At 40.2% G+C, this 23,809-nt stretch overlaps 1 protein-coding gene across 1 annotated transcript in view; it reads left to right on the forward strand.

Annotated features, from left to right (window-relative positions):
* LOC140695006 (uncharacterized) overlaps positions 1-23,809 on the forward strand; it is a 153,474-nt gene that overhangs the window by 29,858 nt on the left and 99,807 nt on the right. Inside the window, exons 7-11 of the mRNA XM_072957981.1 lie at positions 273-332; positions 431-588; positions 867-987; positions 6,085-6,194; positions 7,535-7,658. The gene's annotated coding sequence lies outside the window, so the exon portion shown is untranslated. The remainder of the gene's footprint in view (positions 1-272; positions 333-430; positions 589-866; positions 988-6,084; positions 6,195-7,534; positions 7,659-23,809) is intronic.

The raw sequence follows: 23,809 nt of genomic DNA on the forward strand, positions 1-23,809 counted from the left end.
GGCCCAGTTCAGACAGTGAGGCTAGGAGGCGAGCCTGTGTGAGGATTGCAGGCGTGAGACACATGTCTCTGCCATGTGACTTATAAGATCGACAGCAGCAGTGTGCTTCAAGCTCCCAGCAGACACAGGGAAGCAGGATTTGAGGGAGATGCTTACTGGCTGTGAAATAAATAAGTGACTTAGGAGAAGCCCAGCCTTTCCAGCTACTAAGGCTTAGGAGAATATTTTGAGTGTCTTCCAAAATCAGAGTATGGCATCTTTTCTTTTTTCAGAGTTCTATGTATAGTTGGTTACATTCTATACCTGGAAATTTCTCCAAAACTGCTTCCCACGTGAGTCCCATGGTTCGGGGATTGGGTGGTTCTGCTCATTGATGGGGGTTGGCCAGAAACAGAAAATGAGAGCCTCAAAGGGGCCTGGGATTTGTCAGTTATGTTTTGTCAGTGCTGTAGGGTTCAAGAAATGCTTTCACCGTTTCTCTCCATCTGAGGCGGCAGCATAATCTCTTACCAGCATCAGGAGCTCAGGGCCACGGGATGGTGGGGGCTGACTGCACTGCCGTCAAGACAGCTGAGCTAGTCACTGCAGGTGTGGTTCTTTTACATACTGCATTTCATGTTCTTTACTAGAATGTTTCAACAGGGAGTTAATTAACTGAGTTAATTAACATTTAATAAATATGATCTTTGTTGAAAAGACAGTTATAGGCAGAATATAAGCTGTGAAGTCTTTAAAAACGGTTTCATTACTGAAATTTCATTTGGGGAGATACACGGTTTATCTTATATATGGCTCTCTTTTAAAGTAACAAAGAAACAAGACAGAAAAGGCAGAGGATGATTTCTGTTCTTCCTCTCGGCTTGCAGGTGCCCTCACCCCCAGTAGCATCAATCAAGACACCAGCACTGACACTGGCCATGCTCAGAACTGCCTCAGCCCTGAAGACACTGCTGACAAATAGAAGGGGGCCACGCCCTGTTACAGCAGGTGCTCTCACTTTGTGGGTCCTTATGTAACTGCGTGGTGTTAATCAGGATCGCCCGTCCTACATTGTGTGATGCTGCTGCTTTGTCTCCTAGTTACTTGTTTCTCTAAGTATTCTTGTATTATTCTCCAATGCATAGTACTACACACCTAAAAATGCTTTTTTTCAGATGAAAAAGAATGTGCATTTAAAATAATAACTCTGAAAAAGGGGGCAAAAAAGGCTATCCTTGTCCCACTATTCAAAGATAATAATTAACACGTTAACGTATATTTTCATCAGTGTGGATCACCTCTGTCATAAAAAACCAGAGAGCACTCTGTGACTGTTTACTGTGTGGACACCTCCATTTTCCATTTGGCTTTTTATATGTTTTTCTACAATATTCTATCTCCTCTGGCATGATTTTTGATGACCAGTATAGCATTCTGTCTTGTGGAGGCATTGTCCATTTTACTTCGGACTTAAATAAACTTTTAAATTCCAAGTATACTTAACTGAAATACTGAAAAGAGAACTGTGGTGGTACAGGAAGGCCCTACCTCCCTTCCCCTTATTTCCGAAGAGTAAAAACTGTTGAAAATTTGATATATATGTTTCATGACCTTTATGCCTATGACATACATATATACACACATATGAGAATTCCATGTATACGTGTGTGTATATATGCTTTATTTAAAAATGAGACCATACTATATGTTTTTCTGCAGCTCGCTTTAATCACTCAGGTGTATATCATAGACGTCCTCCCACTCCAGACTCACCCGGTCCTTTCAGATAGAGTGGAGGGGTCTCCTGATTTGCGGGTGTGGTCTCTTTCCCACGCACACCTTTGGTGAGAGAATGCTGTGGACAAGGCCCTGGACCACGGCGAAACGCTGGCTCCCTCATTGCTCGCAGCTCGTCGTGATTTACCGCATCATTGTCTTGATGGTGGACAGTTAAATTTTCTCCATTTTCCACTGTCAGAAAGGATATTTGACTGGCATCCTTCTTGTACAGACATTCCTGTGATCTTTTATGAGTATTCCCTTAGTTAAGGCTTCTGGAAATTTAGTCCCTGGATGTGACATTTACATTCATCACAGACTCCATTCAAGTAACTCTAGAAATTCCTTCCATAGGGGAATGAAAAGATGCACAATTACTTATGTAACCAATTCTCTATTGCTGGATATGATTTCACTTCAGTTTTTCTTCCCACCATTGTAAACAGTGCTGTGTACATGCCCTGATGGGTACATCTTTTTGGACCTAATTTGTTTTTTCCTAAAGGAAACGATTCCTAGAAGTGGTGTTGAGTCATTGTGTACGTACGTTTTTCAGAGTTTACATATCCATTGACATGTCGTCCTCTGAAAATGTCGCTCATGGTTTCTTCTCCCACAGATGGACACTAGATAGAATATCTTTTAAAAATATTTGCCAATATGATGAGCAAAAGTGCTTTTTCATTGTTTTAGTTTGCATTTGATGACCAGTGAGGTATTGAGCATTTTTCACTCATTAGCCATTTGACTTTTTTAAAATGAATGATTCCTTTTATCCTTTGCACACATTTAAGTGGGGGAGCTTCTTGTTGGTTTGTGACAGCTCTTTGTATGTTATGAACATTAACTTCTTGTCTTCAACAACATGTATCACAGAGCTTTTTCTTGTCATTTCTTTCCTTTCATTTTGTTTAGGAGGATTTTTATTTTGGTAGTGTCTCAAAATATTCTTATGATAATAAATGTATTCCTTATGTGTTTTATCTTTGAAATTATTCTTAAAAATAATTTCTTATACTGGAATAAATCTCCTCTGTAGGTTTTTTTTAATCTCTAAGATGGAGATGATAATAGTACTTGTTAATGTAAGGGTAAGTTGAGTTAATAAGAGCAAAGTGTTGTATTTGTTGTTATTAGTACTTTTTTATATTTACATCACTGTCTGTAAATTATCTTGTGGTCCTTATGAGAGGAATAGTATTTATTCTTTCTAGGTGATTGTCTGATTGTCTCAGGACAATTACTGAAGTCATACTTTTCTCTTTGATTTGAAATCCCACCTTTACAAAATACTTGTGTACACTAGAGTCTCTTTTTGAGCTCATGGTTCCCTTCTGTCAATCTGCCTTTCTTACTCCAGCACCATAACTTACATATTGTAAAAATTTATTTAATAATTGGCAGTCTGAATTTTTTTCATTCTTTTCTTCCATCCCAAATTTTCTTGTCTAGTATTATGATTTTATTATTCCTGAAGAATTCCAAAATATTTTGTTCAAGATAAAAAAAATCAGATTGGAGTTGTCATGGGAGTTTTCAGTAAGTTTTGAATTATTCTGATGAGAACTTACATCTTTACAAAACTGCTTTCCTCCATGCAATTTGTTGATGTCTCTACATTCTCACCTCTTACTTTACCCCTCAGTACAGCCCTGAAGTTTCTCCATTTAGAACATGGGCATTATTTTTTAACTTATTCCAGATTATTGTTTATGTTTTTGTCAATTTTGTAAGTGAAAATTTTTTGCTATTATATTTTTAAACGCTTAAAACTGAAATTTAGAAAGGAAGATTCGGTTTGTAAATACTCACTTTGTATTTTGTCATATAAAATTGTAAGTATTAAGTAGTTGTTCCAGAATCCTTTCTTTTTTGTTTTTAAAAATTTGTGTCGAAGATTCTCAAAATGTTCATAGCTAAGTAGTATAGGTGGGGAGACAGATGGAGAGAGGTAGTGTGGCTCATGTACAAACTGTGAGCAGTTTCATGGCTGCCTTTAGGCTGGAGAAACCACAGAAGAGCCCAGGTTAGACAAGGAATGGCTTTGTATGCACTTGAAAGCCAGCTTTCCTGCCTGTATGGTGAAGCCTGGTGGGCGTGGCAGGTAGATGATCAAGGTCTGATCAAGGTCATTTGTTGCACAGAGCGCTGTGTCTGTGAGAAATGGTGACCATTGCCATGGCAAATGCTTGGTGCCAGGAACAATGCAGGGGAGCTGGGGAGCCTGTGTTAAGGATTTTCCAGTCCTGGGAGTGGGAAGATCAGACTCTGCATTCAGATCTGAGTTTGAATTAATCCTCTTTAGTTTACTGGACCTCTGACTTTTGTCAAGTTATGCATCCTGTTTGAACTCCTGCTTTGTTGTCTCTCAAAACAGAAGAATTACAGCCTGCTGCTAGAGTGTTTGATCAGGGTAAATGATTTGTGTCTATAAGATGCCACGTACAGTCACAAGCTCAGTGAGCAATGAGCTGTCCCCTCTTCTCCTGCAAATCAGTGCTCGATAAGTCATCAGCAGAAAGCGAGTCCCTAATTTGTATGTGGTGCAAGGAAGAACAAAACTAACGTCTTGCCTTTCCCTGGCAGTATTCTTAGTTCTTTGCTTCATGTACCTCTTTCCTCCTTCACTCTCCCCTTTCACCTCCTCCACCAAGAGCCTGAGACTCTCTCAGAACACTAGATTCAAATTATTTAAATGGTGGCTCATTCCCATGAAATGACAGTGACTTAAAAAAACTGTACACATCCCAGAATTCATTGTATTTGATTTACACACACACACACGTGCACACACACACACACACACATCAGGCTACCTCCCATTTGCTGAGGGAGAAGGGCCACTTTTTCTGAGTTTTCATTTACTCAGCGTGAGAGCAGTCTCTTAAGCAGAAATTCACCTGGCTTCGTGCATGGTTTTTTAAATTGGATTTCTGCTTTTTGTCCATAAAAATATTCTCCTATTAGAAGACAGGAAGTGGAGACATAGATATTCTGCTGAGATATTGGTGTTATCATATTTGAGTTTTAATGGACATAAGGCGGCATAGCGTCATACATTATTATGGATGAGAATCCATGATGATGTAACTTAGAAAAGAATCTGGGTCTCCTGCCATCGTGTCCACGCGGGTGAAGAGGCAACTGGGTGGGGGATGGCAGGGAACCTTCTTGCTTGAGTTCCAGGTTCTTGTTAGTTTTCATTGCTCAGCTGCCTTTAGTTTATGTCCATGAGGCCTCTCATGGGAAGGTCACTATGTCCTGAGAGACTGAGTTACTAATCAGCAGAAAGCTCTGGACCCACTCATATTTTCCAGAGTTTTTCTGCTGACCTGCTGACACTTTATATAAATGAGACCTAACAAACTACTGGATATAAAATCCTTATTGTTATCATTTGCCCTCGAGTTCCATAGGAATGGGGTGCTGTCTCAGGCTGTCTAAGGCTAGATCTGAACAAAGATAGGGTGATAGGCTCTGCTGCTGGACCCTCCCCAGTCAAATGGGATTTCCACCTTAGTTTTTAGAATCAGGCAGATGAGTTCAAATCTTGTCTTTACCAGTTATTAGCTTTGTGACCTTGGGGAAATAACTACTTTTTTGGTTCCAATTTTCTTTATCTGTAAATAAGTTCAGTATTTATTTTAGGGTTTTTGTTTTAGAATTGAATGTGCTAATTCCCTAATTTATTCCTAAAATACTGATCACATGGTTCTATGCTGGTGCCTTAGTAGTTGATTGCTAAGGGACTCAACAGTGAGAATGGGGGTGGAGCCCCCTGGATCATACAGCTTATATTCCAGGATATGCTTGTAAAAGACAAGATTGCAGTGGATTTTTAGTAAATGTCCATTCCTTTCCTAATCCCCATTGATTGTGTATATATCTTTATACTAATATATGAACAATTTTTTGCAGTTTAAATCTCTTTGTAGTATTTAAAGAATGTAGCTATAACAAAAATACGTGAAATAAAATGACTTGACTTTTATTTTCCTTTCAATAAGCAAAACAAAATAAAATAGAAAAGAAAAGAAAAAGTATTGAAGGAGTAGAAATAATTTTATTTCCGTGGAATCAACTCCCTATGTTAGGTTTTTCCATTGTGTTGTTCAACATCATATAAAATTGACAGGTTGTGACTTCAGTGTTGATAGCTAGGTGAGTATAGTTTCTTTTTGTGGTTGTCTTTGATGAATTATTTGCACTAGATCATAAATGATGTGCATGTTACATATTGGAAACGAGGAAACATTGGAGACATACTACCTCCAATGCAGTCATTTTGTTACCGAGTCCAAACTCGTTCTGCTCGCCACATGACAGGCCAATAAACCGGGAGATGAGGTGTTGGAGCAAGGAATAGTGACTTCACTTGCAATGCTGGCAGACCCAGAAGACGGCAGACTGATGTCCTGGAGAACTATCTTCCCCAAGTAAGAATTCAGTCTCCTTTTATACTAAAAAGGGGCAGGGTTGTGGTTGGTTGTTGCATACTTCTTGCTTTATGAATTGTTTGTCCTTTGAATCCGCTGTTCTTGCAGCTGTCCATGTGGATCAAATCATGGTACCCCTGTAAAACCTCCAAAAAAACAAAGGCTATTCTCTATTATGCAACTTGCCATCTCTACAGAAGTGCAGATGAGCTAACATTTTTAAAGATCAGGGCCAGGAGAATAGGCTTTCCTGCAGATTTCAGGCTAAAGGTAACTTTCTTTTTCAAATGGTGCAGAGCTACCAAGTCTGAGCCTAGGAAACAGGGCACAGGTTTAAACTCAAAGGAACAGATTTAACATAGGGTAAAAACTGTACATTTTATTACAATTCCGTTTCCAGCTTCATAGATAATATTAGTAAGAAATACGAGCAATTTTGTATTTTTGCTTCTTAATAACCGATAAGTGTACCAACTATATTTTGTGAGCAGGGATGCTGTGCAGGCATTGGGGTGACAGCAAACTCTTGTAGGGGGTGGCCGGCCCTGCAACATCTCTGATGCCCTGTGAGTGTTGGTGAGGGTCCCCGTAGCCAGGGGCTCTCTTCAGGAACCAGCATATGGGCATTGACCTCTGGAGACCTCTTTTTCGGCTGCAGGAATTTTTTTCAGATATTGAGATTGAAAAATCACTCCAGCTGGGAATAATTAGGGAAAAAAACAAAAGGAAAAGGGTTTGGAGTAGAGTAGAAGAGTAGGACATAAGATCACGGAGCCTGAGTGCTTGGCAGCGGGGCCTCGGGAGAGAGGGGAGCAGAGGTGGGGAGGGGCCTGGCTCCAGAACCAGCTCCTGTAATTGCCCCCGCACGCAAGCCACATAGCTTTAAATTGGCCTGGGCCACCTCTCTGGGCTGGATATCACCCTGGGCAGAACCGTGGTATCTGTAAAGTAAAATGACTTCACAACTATTGCACAGAGCTGCAGGTGTAAGAGAGCCTAAGCCTGTCTCAGAGTGCAGGGGACAAGCGGAAAGGAATGGCAAAATTTCCACTGACAATTGAAATTTTGTTAAATAGCCTGCTACAGTTGTTTGCATCACTTGAATGAATGCAGGCATATTTCTGTGGGCATTTATAGGTTCACTGAACCCCACCAGCCCCTCTTGCCCCCATCGGAGATGGGCTTTCTCAAGCACAGTGCCCCTCCTGCTTGGGTGGAAAACGCTGCTGGTCCTTGCCTGGGGCCGGGCTGCTGCAGGGCACTGAATCCCCGAGGCACGGCCTGTGAGACACGACAGGAACATCTCTGCTCTTGACTGGGTGCCTCCGTTTCCCCTGCAGTGTAAAAATGCCGGTGACTGAGTTAGAAGCATGCTTCCAAGCTGTCCATGTCCTTGGCATCCAGAAGCGGAGCCTGGAAGCTTTCGAATTTATCCAGAATGCGGTTTACATTCACATTCAGCAGGTGAGTGTATGTCCTTACACAAGTGGAGGAATTACTGCAGTTTTCCTGGAACTTTCTCACTACAAGTCCATTTGATTTTTCTGTGCTAGGATTCAGTATGGCCTGCTAAAAACTCTGGAGTGAGATCTTGAAACCCTGATGAAGAGCATTATTTATTTCATTTCTCTATATGATACTCTTTTACTTTTAAAATTCAGAATTTTTGGTTGTTTCAAAAATTTTTTGGGGGGGTTGGAGAATCATGTTTACTCTTACCATCTTTGCAACCTGTTGCTTTGTGCCTCTCACCTGTCTTCTGTCACTTGTGAGGCGGTTCCATTTGTGACCCTGTCCGGGTTGTTCATGTTATAAAACATAAAGCCTGTAAAAGTACAGTCCCTTTTCCTCCGAAGACATTCCACAAATACTCCTTTAACCTGGGTGTGGTTTTAAGAAGACAGAATCTTTAGAACATGTCCTTGCAGGTTGCTAGTGCAAAATCCCAAAATCAATAGTCTAGCTCAACATCTAAAATCTTTCTAATTTACCTTGGAATTGTATGGATAAGTGAAGCAGTTTGCTAAGAACTCAGACCAGGTTTAGAATACAGGCTGGTGTAGCTCAGCAGGTCCTCCCAAGCTGATGCTCTGCCAGAGGGCGGGGCCGAGGGGAGAGGGCGGGGCCGAGGGGAGAGGGCGGGTCCTGCCCTCCCTGAGGTGACAATTTCATGGCAAAGACTTTCACCTGGTGAAGAACTTGGAGTTTCTTCTAAGAAGAGTAGGTCTGAAAAGAGTCCAAAAAGCGCGGGAGTGACAAAGTCCCATTTGTCTCAAGTAGGGGAGAGTGGCTGTGGGGCCACGTAGGAGACTCATGTGTCCAGGTGGGCAGTGTTGGTGGCTTCCACTTGAGCGGTGGGACGGTCAGTGTTTAAAAGCGAACATATTGAAGGCATGTTTAGATGGTAAAAAGGAAAGGATGAAGGCTGTCTGTGAATGTAGGATGGAGTAAGGCCCAGGTTTCTGGGTGGATTAATGAGGTAAATGATGGTCCTTCTGTGCTCTGAGGAGGGAAAGCTGCAGAGGGAGTTCTGCGGAAATCTGATGAGTTCAGCTGTGGGTAAAGTGAAAGGTTGTTAGATGTGTGGTCTGGGAGCTCAGGTGAGAGCCAGTAGTGAGTAGGGGGAGGTGAGAGGGACTTTCAAATAATTTTGTATTGTGAACATACAAATAAGTATGAGTAATGACACATTTAACACCTCTATATTCTGGATTTAAAGCCCAGTAACATTTTACTATACTGACTGCAGAGGTTCTTAATATTTTTTAATAGAAATAAGTAGAAACAAAATAGTGGAGTTAGTGAGCATCTTAGAGTAGATGTGTGTCCTTGTATGTATTTTTATACCTCATCTGTTTATAACCATAATCTACAAAAAGTTATCTTGCTTAGCATAAGAGTTAAACACAGGGACGTGACACACATTGTTGGGGGTTGAAGCTGATCTTCTCGGGCAAATTATGGACCCTCTCTTTGCCTTAGTTGCATCGTCTGTGACTGCCCCAGGGCCCCTCATCACAGCTGATTTCCTAGAGTAGATGTTGGGTGGGAGGCTGCTGAAGGGATTAAGAGGTGGCAACTGCTAGGGATATTGAAGAGAGACAAAAACAGATTAAAGCCGATAAACTGAGTACAAATACCCTCTAAATAGAAGGAATCCCGCAGTGTTTTGAGCCGCTTATCATAAGGGAAAGAAAATCACGTGGATCCAAAGCTCTTGAGCATATGAATATTGTGGGTGGGAGGGTGTCATTATAAAAGTGTTGAGAAAAGGCCTCTTTGTTTTCCTTGACATTACCAGTAAGGATGGGGAGCAGAAGCGAAACCCTCTGCTTCACAGTTGAAGGTGCTGTTTTGTGTGAAACTGACCAAAGTTTGGAAACCAGTCATCAGCGATGCTGGCAAATGAAGAGGCTTCTGGATTGGGTGGGGCACTTGCTGTGACTTCCAGGTGACCTGCTGGCTGGGGACTGTGTGGCGGGCAGTAGTTTTGCAGGGTAGCCCGGGCATAATCCCTGGCTCTGATGCTGCTGGTCTGATTAACAGACCTGGGCGCACACTGTCCTAATGGGGCAGCTCGGGATGTGGCCCTGCCGTGCTGAGAGCGAGAAGAGGGCTCCCCTGAGGAGGTGTCCCTGCGGAGAGTGGAAATGTACTCCTGCAGGGGAGGAAGAGCCTCTGAGCAGCGGGCCGGATGCACAGGCAAGACCAGCATGAGCACTGATGTTTCCGGGAGCCGGAAGTCATACAGTGGCCCAAACGGCCTTGTTCCTGAGAGACTGGAGGGAATAGATGCTGAAAAGGCAGGCTAGGGTCAGACCCTGTGGTAGGTTATGAGTGACAGGAGAGGATTGTTCAGGCAGGCATGAGACAACCCTGTGGGCGTCCCAGCTGGGGCGTCACGCCGAAGGGAAGAGCAGAGTTATAGACTTTGCCACTTATTAGCTGTGTGACTTTAAGCAATATCACCCCACCTCTCTCTATATATATCTTCATCTGTAAAGTGACACAGTGACAAGGTCGTGTCATCAGAAGTATTAGCTTAGCTCTGATCCTCTTTGTCGACTCCTGTCAGTGCTTCCCTGCAAGGTTCTGCAACGGCTGCTTTTACTCTGAGACAGGAGGGCGTAGAGGGACACTGTAATACCCGAGGGCAGGAAGGGGTTGCTTTAAAAGCAGACATGTAACAGCCTGCAGCTGCAGACCTGCAGGCAGTTTGGTTGACGGTCCTTGAGAGGACTTTGGAGGCCTTAGCGTCGTCTTAAGTCTTGTTTCCCCTTGGGGACCGGATTTGCCTTTGGGGATTGATGTTGAAGATTTGAGCTTCTGCAAAGCTGTTTTCAGAGATGGGTATATACGTAAAATATCATATAAAATAAAATGATTTATTTAACGAGTGCCAATTTGTAGCTGTTAGGAACAGCTCTGTTGGCCTGGTCTCCACGGGGGACACCAAGGGTCAGCAGAGCGTGCAGGAGGGCAGGCAGCCTGCAGTGCTTCTGCGGGGTGTTCTCCCCAGCAGGGCGCTTTGCTGAGTTGAGTCTTCTACGAGTTTTGTTGCCAGAGGAGCAGACAGCAAATTAATGAGTTCTAGAGGGATTGTATAATGACAGGAAGAAATAGGAACCCGGAGATTTACCGGACTAAAACACGCTTTGGTTCCTGATTCAGTGTGTTCCATTACAGAATTGATGAGTTGTGTCTATTCTGGAACGTCATTGAAATAAACGTTCAGCCTATATGTTAAGGGCTTTGTTTTATTTGGCTGGAGGACTCGAGCCGGGATGACAGCCTCTCAGATCACTCTGAGGGACTGCTCCCAAGAGGTAGGGGAGGAGCTAGGATATATAGAAGCTTACAACAAAGACCAGGTAATTGGAACAATAAAACATTGCTTGTTATCTAAAGAAAACCAGATATCTCAAGTTCAAGTATTTACTGCTTTTCTATGTATGGAGAGAAGCAAACATTTGAGTCATTGAATTCATTCCTTTGGCAAGCCCCTGGCTATCTAGGGCCAGTATCCTGTCCTTTCTTACTCTGAGTCTGCTCAGAGGGCACCACTGTGAGTGGCTGAGAGGCCGGGCTGTAGGCATGTACTCGCTGGGGTTTGGCAGCAGCCGCTGATGACTCGGATTCAGCATTCTTTGTTTACTGTCATGGTTGCAGTATTTTCATGCACATTGTAGTATTTTCATTCACAGTGCTCCCACTTGGTCCTAAATTCGACCAATATTTTGAGAGAAATTTCATGACCAATTTTGTCCCACGGTGCTAGGATGGCTCATTCCTAGTTCAGGTGAAGAATCTTCTGAGTTGCCATTCAAGGTGTTAGTTTTTTTTGTCAGGCCCTGTTGATACTAAAGGTTCTCTGGATCACCTGTCTTACTAGTCTATTATGATACAGAAAGTGTTTACCCATCTTTGCTCATTCCCATACCTAGAATCACACTATTATATTTATTTTATTCAGGGTTATAAATTTTATCTGTTTCTTCAAGATGTTTAGCCATCATCAATCTTGTGGGCCTAGTTACACATTGGGAATTGTAACAGACAACAATTTTATAAAATAGACAGGATATAAGTAATACAGCTAGTAACGTTAATAAAGTCACGAGTAAGAATTTAATAGTCGAGAAGTTGTATTTTTGGGTTAAAATTTTGCTTGTGTTTCTGAGTTTGATCCTATGAGAAAGTTCATATTTATGGTCAGGGTCAGAGCAGGTATTAATTGGCCAGTTGAAATCTCCCACCTTGTAAGATCAACAGTGGCCTAAACAGAACTATAAATTCTTTTTAGAATAACGTTTCTGAGGGCTATCTAGTTAGAGCCTTGGAGTAGGGAAACCCACCAAGGTAACACAGAAGTACTAGACATAGGTAATTTATCATAAACTTAACAAGTGGAGTAGATCATAATCAAAGGTTGGAGAAATTATCAAAGTAATTGGTATACAGTCCTGGTCCGGTGTCTTGGGTCAGCTGTCTAGCTCAGATGTCGTCTTCTTCTCATCCTGGTCTGGTAGCTTTTTCTCCATTTGGGCATTGTTTTCAGGGGAGCAGCACTCGATAGGCCAGTGCAGTGCAGGGGATGTTTCAGATAGGAAATGAATCGGAGACTCCGTTTCCTTCAGCTTTGGTGTGTATGGTCTGGTAAAGAGTACCTGAAAAAGGGTCCTTCCATTCAGGTTGGAGACAGTTCTTTAAGTCATGCCTGTTGCAGTATGTATAACCCCTGGCTGCAGGTCATGGGGCATTGGAACTTTACCCAAGGATAGATTTCTGAGCTTCAGAAACAAACCTAGAGTATCTTTTTCATAATTAAATTAAACCGTACAGTAATGTGACATAACAGCAAGGAATGATCTGGGAAGTGTCTTAGTAAATATGGACCTCAATTAACAAAACTAGAATTTAATATCCACTAAAATATAATTTATTTTCTCTCTTAAGTTACCCTCAGTTTTCTCAAATATAGCCAAATCAAGATTAATTTTTTACAACTTAAGTCTGATTATTTGATCATATAGGCTTTTTTAAATTGGCTGTGTTGGAAGTTTTAATACGGAGTCTCAGGGTAGAATGTTAAGGTTTGCTAAGGCCAAGAAAGCCACGTCAAGGCTTTTCATGGGTTTCTGCCTTACAGATTTAGATAAATTCTTTTCTCTTTAAAATCCTTAAAATATCTTTATACTCCTATATCTGTTAGGAGATGATCTCCCTAATTTGTTTGATAGAGCCACTGGGGACCTAAGTGTTTTTAGTCTCTTGAGGGATCAGATAGAAAAGATAAGTGTTCCAAGTGTGATTACATAGGTATAATTTATCAAATTGCTGTGAACCATAACTAGCTTAAGGAGAAGAGATTCTTTACGTCTGGGAAACAGGTTAAAAGCCAGTAGTATTTCAAACAATATCAAAAATTATAACCATATTCAGCAGGTTAATCAGTCCCATGTAACTAATTCTTTTAATGAGAGTTTTCATTAGAACTTTGAAATTTCTTACCCAGTTTAGTTCAGTGCTGTAGTTTGAAATTTATTAGAAATCAGTAAATCTCCTTGAAGAGAAAGCATTTTGCAAAACCATCAGAAGAAAACAATTAACTGTCTATAAATGACAAAAGATTTAAAAGCATGGTTAAACACCGTTACACTATAATCAATAAAGAAACCTGTTCACTATACCCATAATTATCACTGGTAACATTTCAGATATGCCAGAATTTTAGGGAGTCCATGTAATTTCTACAATACCTATATTAATAATATTTCTCATTCAATATAACCTTAGAAGTTTTATGATTCATTTGACAATTCCATGTTATTTAAAATGCCAAATGAAACTTTATAGTTAAAAATCTCTCTTTGGGATGTTTCAGGGGCCTTCTGTAGCATCCCAAACTTAACTGGAGATTAAAAGAATTTTAATTAATTAAATTAATTTTTATTTAATTAATTAGAATTTTATATTTGGGGAGCTTTTTGAAAGATTTCAGAACACTTGATCAGATAAACATATAGATCACTGTAAAGTAGTACTAATTCATTAACAAGAAAATATGTCAAATGTAAAGGCAGAACAGATCAGCTAAGTGGTATAAGAAGTTTTACAATCTGTTACTGAAGGTGGATTAATATTTTAAGAAAATTTTTTCCTCTTAACAGAGAGAAAACCAAATCTAATCTTGTTCCAGCTAACTTCTAAGATTCATTTACGTTGCCCAATTTGTTTCTAAACTTAGCCAATTCTGACCATGTACAAAACTCTTCCCTCAGGGTTCCTTTTCCACAAGCCTTCCACAGCTTTCTATACTTATATTAGTGTGTCCCTTATTTTGTCTTCCATTCAGAGGTAACCAGCTTCAGGAGAAAGTCACTATTTTTCATTAACAAAGTATTATTCCATTCTTACATCTTCCTTTACGCATTTATATTACTTTCCTAGGATACTGAGATCATTCCCTTACTAATAGAGACTATTTCAGTGTGGCACCAACCATTTATTAATATTTCTATATACCTTTAGTTTCACTGTAAGAGGAAGTCAAATGTTAAGTAATTCGTATTTCAATGTTATTTTATCTGAAAATGGCATAGCTATTTAATAAAATCTTGTCATTTAACTTAATTTAGCACACCACTAGAATTTAAAGATACCAAACACTTAGAGATTATCTTAAACATACATTTTAAAAATATATTTTAAATATTTACCCAAAGCTCTCATCTCATTTGCATTTAATTTAATTAAAATTTTACCACAGCACATTACTTTTATTTTTTTTTTGACAAATCTGCAACAGATATAACAGGATCTTATTTGACTTTCATTAAACCTAGGTACAGTAAAGGTATTATACATAATATTGATGACTTTAAAGATGTCTATATTAATTAGAACATACTTAAACTAAACAATATCAAATATTATCTTAATATTGAATATTTTCCATTTCACATGACGCTGAAAGTCAATTTGTTCAGTTGTTATTTTAAAAATACTTAATGTTTAAGCTCTTATATTTTTACGTCAATTAAGCAGAGCTCTATGACTTTGAATATTTTTCTTTAGCAGTAGAAATATCTCACTTCTAGAATGTGTACACAGGCTTATAATCAGAAAAAAGCTAGAGATCTCATAGCTTCACTTTAAAACTTACTTATAAGATAGGTATAATAATAGTTGGAGTAAGCTGAATTTGCTTGCTCAAATCACTAAGGCTTACTATTTATGAAACAGACAGTTAAAATTTCTTCACAAAGGCTGAAGGACCCTTCAGAGTTCTGAGTTCTAATATGCCAAAAATTTCTTGGCCTTAAGGTTTATTTCGTTGAGCTAATTAGACTCAGTCCTAGGTCACTGTTTGTTGTATTTATATTTCTGATGTGCAAGACAAAGACACTGTCTTCCAGGTCCCCAGAGAACTGCTCTCTCACCCATGCCGTATTTTATCTCCTTAAATGGCATTTTTGTATCAGTGAGAAGAGCTGTAAACAAAGAATTCCATGTTTTAAAACATTAAGGCTTACTTAAATATGTCTTCCAAAACTTGCATAAGGCATTTAGTAAGATCTCTTTTCCTTGTGTTATAAGTTAAACCCAGGGTAAACCTGTATTTTTTTATTAGCCACTCAAATTAGTTTTTAGTTTTACATTATATTGGACGGCTTATGTAACTATATTGGTTTATTTTAATTTGTTCAATTAATATTTTCAGAGGGACAGATATGTGCCTAGCCTTATAATACCAAGAAGGGGAAGTGTTTTTCCTCTTAAACATATGTATCCCACAACATAAGCAAAAGTTTTGTATAAAGACCATTTAAATATACCAATTTCACAAACTTTTATCTCAATTTTATTAAATCTTATACCTTTAATTTTTATATTTATTAAGTTTAATCAATAATTCTTATTTCTAGAAGGAGTGCCAGAAACCTTTTTTTGTGTGTGTGTGCATTGTATATAATTTTATAGAAGTCTCTAGGATGCCCAAGTTTCAGCCAAAGAGCTTAGGCACTTCTCAGTTTTTAATTTCATTAATTGGTCTGTTATCCCAATTATTGATCAAGTATTTCAGTCTATATATACATATATTTCAAACTGTGGTAAGTAAAATGGGCTTGTTTGAACTTTAGTCTTGGGGGGGAGTAGGTGAACTCTTTGGCCCTTTTTTTTTTAACTTTACGTTGTGTAGTATCAAAACCCTGTATGTAAATCCAAAAATGTCCATTTTATGTATTTGATTCAAAATAACCATATAAAAATATTTATCCTTATGGGATAAGCCACTTAATTTTTTTTTCGACATTTTTACAATCATTTTTCCAGTTATTCAACCTAATTAGCATTAATAATTCTAAGTTTTTATTAGCATATCTAGAAACATTTATTAGAAAGGAAAAACACAAACGTAGCTTTTCAAACCAGTTTTATTTTTTTAACTAAGTTCTTAGGTTAACCATTAGATATATTTTTCTACATTTAAACTTGATTTTAATAGAAACCATAAAACAACTGTTTATAATGAGATCTCTTTAAACTTTCACCAATTAAAAAGTTTTTCCAAATTAAAAAATCCATCATATGGCCGTCAATTTATATACAAATATAATATATATATAGTGATTTTAAACCAATAAGATGAAGAGGCCCTTCCACATGAGAGTCGGGGTGTTGCCTAAATAAAATTCAAAGGTTTACTCTCCAAAAGCTAAAAGCCTTTGTGGTCCAGGCTGATGCAACAAAGTTTAAGATGGCAAAATATCTGAAAATTGGTACAATCAAAGAATTGCTTAGAATCCCAATTTATTTGCGTGGCCACCATATGTACACAATACTTGAAACTTTTGTATGGTGGAGTCCAAGGTTTCCTTTAAAAAATAAACTAAACATACATATACATACATACACACACTTAAAACACCCAGAGAAAGATAAAACATTTACATTTCAAGGACACAGGAAGAGAATTCCAAGTTACCCCTAAGGGGGATTTTGTTTTTATAAGTTCAGAATTCCAAAAAATGTTTTTATCAGGCCTGGTTAGTTATTTTCAGAGTGAGTTTTTTTTTTCTTATTCCCAAATAATGTTGTAAATTTTGTATGTACATAAACCTGGCTGGGGTAATAGTTGGAGACTGGCAATCTGTCATTTCTTTTTCTTTTCTTTTCTGTTCTTTATTTTTTTTTTGAAAGTTCTATTCCCCATTGTAAGGTCGGGTTCTCAGAATAAATTTGCTAGTAAGATTTCCCACAGGGACAACTCTGTGTCATGAAGTCTTTGTGTCTACCACTCCTGGAAGATTCTCTGTCACCCGAGAAAGCTGTTACCAGCCAGGAGGATGGTCCGAATTTTGGAGTTGAATGTTTCCTCATAAGAGTTTTAATTTTATCCTGAAAAATTCAATGTAGGTAACCAAATTGAGGAAAATATTAGACCAGACCCTTACCTAACCACTCAGTCCTGAACCCAGTGTCTTTCAACTTGGACTCACTCAGGATGTCTCCACTGGGTGAGTATTTTCCTCATATGTTTCCACCAGCCCCACTTTGGACATATCCTCAAGGTGGATATTTCCTGTTATCTTTCAACCAGGCCCCACCCAATATGTCTCCACTGGGTGGGTAATTCACCTCAGGTTCTTTCAACTGGAGGGCCACGTACCTGGATACACCGCCAGATAAACTTAGGATCATCAACCAATATGTGAGATCCGAGAACAAAGAGAGACTCACCCAAATTCATCTGGACTCCCCGAGGAGGTGGATGGGCACAAAGGTCCACTGCTGGTACCAAGGCTCCGGTTACTTGGAGAGTTCAGGTGGAGAGAAATCTGCTGTGGTGCTTCATGGTGTCCAAAACTGTTGACTGAAATACATGTGCAGCCTAAAAGTTAAGAGTTATGTTTCATTTGGCGGGAGGACTCGAGCCGGGATGACAGCCTGTCAGAACTCTCTGAGGGACTGCTCCCAAGAGGTTGAGGCAGAGCTAGGATATATAGGAGCTTTACAACAAAGACCAGGTTGTTGGAACAATAAAAGATTGCTTGTTATCTAAAGAAAGCCAGGTATCTCAAGTTCAAGAATTTAGTACTTTTGTATGTGTGAGAGGAAGCAAATATTTGGACTCACTGAATTCATTTTTTAGACAAGCACCTAGCTATCTCGGGCCAGTAGCCTGTCCTTTCTTATTCTGAGTCTGCTCAGACGACACCATTGTGAGTTGCTGTAGCAGCTGGGCTGCAGGCCTGTCCTAGCTGGGGGGTGGCGGCAGCCTTTAATGACTTGGTTTCAGTATTCTTTGTTTACTGTCATGGTTGCAGTATTCTCATTCACATTGTAGTATTTTCGTTCACAGACTGATTATGGATAATCTGCAACCTTGGAAAGCAACCGAGATGGAATTACTGCAGGTACCTTCTGCTTTAATAAGCCGTGTGCAAACATAAACAGGGAGGAAGCATACACTTGGATTTGGAGGTGTAGGAAAGGGATCCTGCACATTGCAGGAGAACGCAATGCAGAATTCCTTAAGTCCACCTTTCTTTACTGTAGTGGTTTCTGAGAACAGTTTATGGTAATTAACCAACATTGACAAACTGCACAAATTGCATTTAAGAGCTGGCCGGCTGAAACTTGTGTATTGGAGAGGTGGAATTCAAAGGCAAGTGGTCAGGTGGATTGGAGAGAGATGGAGCCAAGGCCTGGGCCCAGATTCCGGTTTAAATTGCCATTTCTTCACCATAGGGCCTTGAAATAGAATTCAAAATCTCTTAACCTGTTGGTGAATCTGTGAAATGGGCATAACATTCGTTTCACCCTGGGATTGTTGTAAGATCTAAAGAGTATTATAGCACACATGAAGCACTTAACCCACTGGCACTTAGCAGTGTTCACTGTGTGGGGCCGCCCCGCTTAGCATGTGTCAGAGCCGTAAAGGCAGCATTTGTCTGTTGAGGATGCACTTGTAGCCCCTTGGCTAGGTTATGAATTTGGTGATTTCCTATAATCCTTGTAATTCTATGTGCCATGGACAGTTATTTTCATGGACAGATGAGGAATCTCATGGTAAAAAGACTGTATAATTTGCCCAAAATCAGACCATAATTTTGGGTGCAGAGGCCTCGGTTCAGCATGGCCCCCTGGGCCTTCTGCCCTCTCTGTTCAGCACCAGAGCCAGATATGGAGTCGGCTGTTTCCCTGCCCAGAATATCCGGCAGGCCGCAAGACACATCTGGCCCTGTGCTGCTTGAGCAAAAACTCCGAAGGAGAGACAGTTACAAAAGGGATAAACATAAAAACAGACGACAGCAAATTGTGATCAGCTCTGAGAAGGAAAGGAACACGTCTCGCCGTGCAGAGCTGGGAGCTTTCCCGTCGAGGCTGCTCTGGGGGTGTTCATCTCAGCTAAACAATTTCTGCTGCTGCACCAAGGCAGGAAGGCAGGGCGCGTGTGGCCAGGTAGACAGGGCCTCGTTGATCGTACTCATTCCCCATTAAGCGGCAGCTTTCACAGGCACTTACCTAGTAAACAGATGTTGGCCATAATCATCACGCACTTTGCTTGGTAGTTTTATTGGCCCCAGCATTGAGATGAGGTCATTGAAGCTGGGGAGTTTGCTGCATGCCCGTGATTACCTTGCAAATACCCCGACTGTTCTTTCAATCTAGACTGGTGTGGCTGTCATGTCCCAGCCCTGTGAATGGCATCGTGTAGCTTCTCCCAAGTGGCCCAAATGACTGACATTGATATGCTTAATTCGTTGGAAATAGTATGTGACAATAATAGAAAAAGGTAGTAAGAAATAGTTTGGAAAACTGGAAAAAGCCTTTTCTTCCCCAGCTGGGGGAGCGTAACCTGTATCACTCACCCTACTCACTGCCTGTCACCTCCTCCCCGCCGACTCCGTGTTCATAAGCCACACTGAGCCTTGGGAGAACATTTTGCCTCATGACACTTTTGACTAGGACCTGCAACTTCTTTGTCCCTAGTTAACTCTCTCTTCAAAGCCATTCAACTTTTTGCAGGCTCCTCCACTCAGATGTAAGAATAGCCTCTTTAAACTTCTTGATGCAGCTCCTTAATGAAGATCTTGTGATGGAAACCTAGCCAAAACCTGGGAGGTATGCACATAGTGACTGCAACCTCAGCACTTTGTTAGTTCATAATCAGAGGGGTGAGTGACTCAGGAAATGCTTTTTTAAGGTAACAAGGGGAAAGTGAAAGGACGCAGGCTGTGTGAGAAAGAAACATCTCAATCACAGCCAGTAAGGCACCTGTGTTCAGGATGGGGTGTGGCGAGTGCAGAGTTCTCACAAAAAATAGTGGTGTGATGGGAGCGAGGACAGTTGGGTACTTTATTGGGGAGGAAAAAAAGTGGGCTGAACATTTCCTTGTTGAACAAGAGGATTGTGACATGATGTGCTTGTATTTTGGAGAGAAGGGTTTTGTGGGGACAAGCCTAGGAGTACGCTGTATGTCTGGGGAGTCAGCACAACAGAGAAACACAGAGAACCGGGCAGACCCCAAGACCCATGCTGGGGGAGAGACTGCCCACCAATTGGAGCCCTGGAGGCTGCTTCTGTCCCTTAGCTGTGGCCTCAGACCTCCCTTCACAGCCCAGTCCTGTTGATAGAAGAATAAAAAACGTTGGGCATGAGAAGGGCTGTGTCCCAGGCTTTCATTGAGCCCCTGGGATGTGCCCCACCAGATTTTGTTCCTTAACTTCATGCAGTAAAGAATTCAAGAGCAAGCCAGTGTTGAGTAAAGGTAGATTTATTCAGAGAGATACATTGAAATGCAAGAGAAACGTCACGAGGTGTGGGGGTTTGATGCTCATATTAGAAGTAGGTACACACTCCACAGATTGAGGGCCTTCCCCAAAGAGGGAGAGAGAGTGGTGACCGCGAGGTGGCACTGTGTTGCTTGTTTTCTTGGGCTTGGTGGTTTCATATGCTAATAAGTAGAAGGACCAGCCTTAGGGTAAGGCGCTGGGATTCCCAGGGAGTTGGCCATTTCCCACCCTTTGACCTTTTGTGGCTAGCATTGGGACTGCCATTTTGCCTGGGGCATGTTATTGACCAAGTTACTAATACAATGGATGTTTACTGAAGCTCAAGATCTGCTAGAAGTTAAATCTCTTCATCCTGAGCCTCAAGGCCTATTGGGGGTTGAATCCTTTAACATTTTGATGTTAATTGCTGTGGCCTTCCTTGAATGGCTGTGCTCTTCCCCCTTCCATCCTGTCTCACTGTGATGACACAGAGACAGCAAAGTTCTGGCCCTACCTGTGCTCTTGCATTTAACTGCGGGAGGTGTGAGGTGGGCTTATGATGACCCTGAATGGTGAGAAAAATGTTTCAGATTTTCCTACGTGAGACATGGGGACCTGACAGCAACCTCCGCAGATTTATCTCACGGGCATTATCGCTTGTGTTGTTATAGAAACAACAGGCAAGCCAAGAAACAAGTATAACTCACAAGGTTGTAGTACTGAGATTTATTACACTGGCACGCTCAGAGGGGCTTCATTTCCAAAGCTCTGAGCACCTCCAAGACGTGCACATGAGGTTTTATAGGGTTAATTACAAGTATGGGGCTATTAGCCAATAAGGCTCAAACAACAAAAGCAAGGAATCAGTACACTGAAGCTTATCAATTTGGAACAGATCCCGTTACTGACAATTGTTGTCCTTGGATTTACGTGTTAGCTTATTAGCCCATTAAACTGACACTAAACTTCAGGTTTACCAAGTAGCTCAGCAAAACTTAGATCAGTAAACCGACATTATCACACTTAGATTTGTGACTTAGCTTGTTAGCCCAGCTGGGGTTTTCCTTCACAGTGTCACTTATCTTTTTTATTTTTCTTTTTATCTGTTTTTAAGTATTTAACCCAAATTTAATATCAGGGTTTTTTGGGAAAGAAATTTCTCTTTATCTTTTCTTTGGGGTTCTTTTGGTGGGAAGGTAATTAGATGTATTTATCTGTTAGTGGAGGCCCTGGGGCTTGAACCCAGGACCCCGTGCACGCTAAGCACATGCTCTACCACCCGCCCCTTCATCATTTTCTTTTTGCTTTAGCTGCCAAGAATCTTACAGCTGAATTTGTAGTCGGCCTTTAACACTTGCCCTGACTTTATGGAATCCATTTTTATGAGTTTATCTTCCCCTGGTTTCATTTAAGTATTGAATCTCCATTTTCTCTTCACTCTCCGTTTTGCCTTTTTGTTGTTATGGTTGTTAAGCTGTGTTTAAAAAAATTGTTTAAATTCTCTTTTAGCAAGAGGCTGAATGTAAATATGCAAACAAACAGCACAATTAAATGCTTTTATATATTCTAAGCTGTTTAGTATTTACTTAAAAACCGATTTGAATATTAAAGTGATAACATTTTAAAAATATTTTTTAATTTTTTATAGAGATATAGCTGATTTAAAATATGATATTAGTTTCAGGTGTACAATAGATGCTCCATTTATAGTTACTGTAAAACATTGTCTGTATTCCCTGTGTTGTAAGATACATCCCTCTAGCGTGTTTACATTACATGTTGCAGTTTGTATAAGAAAGTTGGGTAACGCAGAGTCTGGAACGTGGCTGTGTATGACTCAGGTTCACGCTCACCCTGCATGGCAGAGCTCAGGCCTTCACTCCTTTCTGCAGGGGAGCGAGTGGAGGCAGCTCTCATCAGCGCTGGCACCACCCTCTGAGTGGCAGTGACAGCAGTGACTGTGTGTGGACGTGTAAATTGTTTTTCCAAGAGCTTTATATGCGTTTCTGCATTTAATAATCAAAGCCCTCCTGTGAGGAAGCGTTTTAAGTTTTTAATGCATAATACATTTTATTTTGATATTGATAGATTTCAAACCTCTGGAAAATTTACAGGAGTAGTACAATAAACGCTTAGATACAGTTCACCTTAAAGGGCACTATTTGGCTTTCTGTGTCTGGCTTATTTTAGCATAAAATTTCAAGGTTCATCCATATTGTAGCCTGATTCAGTACTTTATTCTTTTTGTTTGATAATATCCTTTTCCATTTTTTTTGGTTTTAGTCTATTTAAAAATATTTTCATTGAAGTCTAGTCAGTTTATAATGTTGTGTCAGTTTCTTGTCTACAGCACAAGACTTCAGTTAAAAAGGAACATACCGGCATTCATTTTCATACTGTTTTTAAACATAAGTTACTATAAGATATTAAATATATTCTCCTGTGCTATACAGTATAAACTTGCTGTTTATTCTTTACATACTCAGTAACTGCAAATCTTGAACTCCCAATTTATTCCTTCCCACACCCTCCCCCCTCTGCTAACCACAGTTTGGTTCCTGTGACTCTGTCTGTTTCTGTTCTGTAGAGAAATTTATCTTTTTGTTTCTTTCTTTTTTTTTTTTTTTTGATTCCACATGTCAGCAATCTCATGTGGTATTTTCCTTTCTCTTTCTGGCTTACTTCACTTAGAATGACATTCTCCAGGTCCATTGATGTTGCTGCAAATGGCATTATTTTATTATTATTTTATGGCTGAATAGTATTCTATTGGACAAATATGCTACAACCTCTTTATCCAGCCATCTGTCAGTGGACATTTCGGTTGTTTCCATGTCTTGCTATTGTAAATAGTGCTGCTGTGAACATTGGGGTGTAGGTGTCTTTTTTAATTAGGGTTCCTTCTGGATATATGCCCAGGAGTGGGATTGCTGGGTCATCTGGGAGGTCAAGGTTTTGTCTTTGATGAACCTCTATAATTTTTCCACAATGGCTCCACCAAATTGCATTCCCACCACAGTGTAGGAGGGTTCCCAATTCTCCGCAGCCTCTCCAGTATTTATTGTCTGTGAACTTCTGAATGATGGCTATTCTGACTGGTGAGAGGTGATATTTGATTGCAGTTTTGATTTGCATTTCTCTGATAATGATATTGAACATTTTTTCATGTGCCTACTGGCCATTTGTGCGTCTTCATTGGAGAAATGTTTCTTTAGGACTTCTGCCAATTTTTGAATTGAATTGTTTGTTTTTCTTTCTTATTAAGTGTAAAAGCTGTTTACATATTCTGGGAATTAAGCCCCTAGCAGTTTCATTTATTGCAAATATTTTCTC

This window comes from Vicugna pacos, unplaced genomic scaffold (assembly GCF_048564905.1).
Source record: "Vicugna pacos unplaced genomic scaffold, VicPac4 scaffold_119, whole genome shotgun sequence".
NCBI classification, from domain to species: Eukaryota; Metazoa; Chordata; class Mammalia; order Artiodactyla; family Camelidae; genus Vicugna; species Vicugna pacos.